We start from the raw sequence: 3574 nt of genomic DNA, 5'->3' as shown, positions 1-3574 counted from the left end.
GAGTTGCACATGTGTCTAATTTATCAACATGTCGGTTCTCTGAACCATTCATCTACAAACCTGTCAGACACTGCAACTTCTTGGGATCTTAATACTTGGGAATTCTTCGCTTGCCTAATTCTTGGGCACGACCTACTTCAACATTGAACAAATGTTACACGACCTATGACTGCTGCACCTCTCCTGCCAACGGTTTATAAGCTCCTTCTCAGCACGTATGCCGTATTCTATTCAAGATTGATGGACTGACCACATCGACTCAAGGTTGAGGGACTGATTACCTCATTCTCCTCCTGTTCTTCAAGATTCTCCTTTGTATGGACTGATGAAGCCACTGTGTGGCGAAACGTTTCCTCAATAAAGATACCCAAGAGTTGCACATGTGTCTAATTTATCAACATGTCGGTTCTCTGAACCATTCATCTACAAACCTCCTCCACCTCTGCCTCCTTAATGCTGTCCTTCAACATTTCTCTGTCCCCCTGCCCCAAACCCAGATGTGCCCCGATAACCCCAAATGAATCCAACCCAACATCCCCCTCCCTCCTCTTCCATTTCTCCCGAAATCAATAATCTGCATACCTACTGAAACTGTCTGTATTAGAAAGACCCTGACCCTGCACATAACCCCCCTCCCCCACCACTAAATGCGCCACAGTAGTTATCAACTGTCTGTCCTTGAATTTCCTTAGTACATCCCCGGATGGCCTGTCCCCTTTTAAGACGTCCTCCAAACCTGCCCTGACACGGAGTGCATCAAACCGTTCGTTATAAATCTCCACTAAGCGACTTCTAAGTTCCCCCATAACACCACTCACACCTTCCGTACCCCCTATAACAATCAATCAACTGCCCCTCTCAGTAATTATGCAGGCCAAACCGCCAGTGTGCCCATTCCCTGCCATGTGCCTTGAAAAATTTTGCAATCTCCACCTTTGCATACAACTTCTACCAGTCTAGCAAATGCACATCCTCAACCCTAGCCTCCCAAAAAACTTTCCACCAGTCCTGAAAGGACAAACCTAGATCCTCCTCCTGTAAAAGCCGCACGTTCAATTTCCAATAACTCGGAAATATGTGCAGAATACCATCTACCCGAAGGTCAGCCAACTCCATCCTGTGATCAGACAAATCCACGTCAATAGTCCTAACCCTCTCCACACCCATCCCCTGCATTACATAAATCCTATCCAACTGTGCCTCATAACACCCCTGCACATACGTGTGTTCCACCTAATACTCCCCCTGCCCACCACATCAACCACCCCCACATCCCATAAAGCATCCTTCAAAACACTCAACACACACCCCGCACCCATCGGTCTCACATCTCCATGCCGAATCACACAATTCTAATCTCCAACTATCGAAATAGCAGGTAAACCCCTGAGATAGTAGAACAAGACTTCCCTAACAAAGTCTGCTTTTACCCTCATATTACTAATTGCCGGCATATAAACCCCCACAAAACATACTCTCCCCTCCCCCCAATATCCATCCACCCAAACAACCCTCCCCCTCCCCCTCCCCCCTCCTCCCACCCCATGACAGCCACCACTCCTTTAAAATGCAAAGCCAAACTCACATCCTGACCTATGGTTATGCTCCTGCAAGAAACAAACGTCCACGTCATACCTTCTCAAAAACCACTCCAACCAGACCCTTTTGACCTCATTCTTTAGACCATTAACGTTTAAAGTCACACACCTGAATGTTCAAGGAAAGGCAGCTTACCTCTGTGCCACTGTGGCTTGCTCACACTACCTTTTATGATGCCCACACTCTCCTTACCATTCTTCCTAATCAGACCCCCACCCCTCCTTGCCCCTCCCCACCCGATTTCCCCTGTGCACCCCCCCCTCTCTTTAGTGGTTTTCCCTACCACATCTGCCCATGCCTTCTTACCTGGTCTCTGCCCAGGTGTCAATACTTCGTCCAATTCAGACGACCCCACAAGCCGCTTCCTAGAGCTTCCACTGAAACTCATATCATTATCAGGTAAATCCTCCTGATGTACCTCAGCTACCACAACTGTTTCCTGGCCTTGCTTACCCAAGACCTCCACTTTCCCCTGCAGCCCTTCCATCTTCTGCACATCACTGGACCTTCCATCCACGTCCTCGCCGACCAAAGCTTCCTCCAAAAAATCCTGTAGCACAGTCTCCAATAACACCTCCTGCGTCGACGTTTTCTCCTCCTACTCCACCACAGGCCTTGGTGGATCCTCACTAGCCACCTCTGGGAGTGTGACACACATCCCCAACAGGTCCCCCTCATTCTCCACCTCCTCACTCCAGAGAGCCTTCTTCTGTCCACCTGCCCCATTCCTCTCCGTGTCCACTGTACTCAGCTGTCGTTCCTCCTCCAAAAGCGTTGGCACACTTGGGGCAGCCCTACGTACACACTGCGCCGTCATGTGCTCGTACGAGTCACAAAGACGGCACGTCCTCCTTTGCCCTGCGTAATGCAAGTCGACTTGAGTTCTGTATCCCGTCAACAGAACATATGACAGTATAGGCCTCCTCAACGTCATCTTGAGGGTGTAGGAGCCTTCCAGCAGTCCTACATATGGGCCATCCCTCCACACCCTCCCTCTAGCCTCATGAACAACACCGTAGTTTCTGAAGACGTTCGCATCGCTATTGGGCCGTGCGGACGTGCTGCGCTGTAGCTCCTGATTGAGTTGGCTTTTGCGCAGTGTTGACGTGTACTTAGCTCTGTGAAGACCTGTTTGCGCGCTCTCTACGAATTGAAGCAAGATGCCCTCCATCGAGCAACTTTACCAACAGCTTAAGGAAGAATTGAGGTTGGCGAAGATGGAGATTCGGCGACTGACCGAGGAAAACAAGAAGATTCGTAGTAGTCCTCCTGTTTTGAGTCCTCAGGTCAAGAAGGGAAACTGGTCAGTGGCTGGACAGCAGGGAACGAAGCTGACGATCAAGAAGACGAATGGAAAGGTAGAAACGATGAAGAAGAAAGAGACTGCCATGGAAACTGTTGTGGAAACATCTAATACATTCTCAGTGCTACCCGACGAATGTGAGTCGACTACTGGGAACATCATGATGAACGACACCAAGGAAGGTAAGAATATTGTTGTTGTTGGGGATAGCCAAGTTAGGTATATGGATAGGGCATTCTGCTTGAAGGACAGGAGTAGGAGACAGAGAGTTTGCTTTCCTGGGGCTGGGATGGAGGATATTGTTAGCCATCTGGATGACATCATGCTGGAGGCAACATCAGTGCTGGAGGCAACGATGTTGGCAGACGTAGGAGTGAAGACCTGATTAGCAGGTATAGGTCAGCAATAGAAATAATTAGGAGTAAGGGTGGGAACCCTGTCATATGTGGTATTTTGCCAAGGAGAGGAGTTGGAAATGAATGGTTGTCCAGGGCAATTGGTGTCAATTGCTGGCTGGACAAATACTGTAAGGAAAATGCGGTAACATTCATTGACAACTGGGGCCTCTTCTATGGCAGAAATGACATGTATGCCAGGGATGGGGTTCACTTATCTAGGTCTGGGGTGGTAGCACTGGCAACCGCAGTGGAGAGAGCAGTTAGGACTTTAAAC

This window comes from Cherax quadricarinatus, chromosome 7 (assembly GCF_038502225.1).
Source record: "Cherax quadricarinatus isolate ZL_2023a chromosome 7, ASM3850222v1, whole genome shotgun sequence".
NCBI lineage: Eukaryota > Metazoa > Arthropoda > Malacostraca > Decapoda > Parastacidae > Cherax > Cherax quadricarinatus.
The sequence above is the reverse complement of the archived record's forward strand: the minus strand, read 5'-3'. Positions refer to the sequence as shown.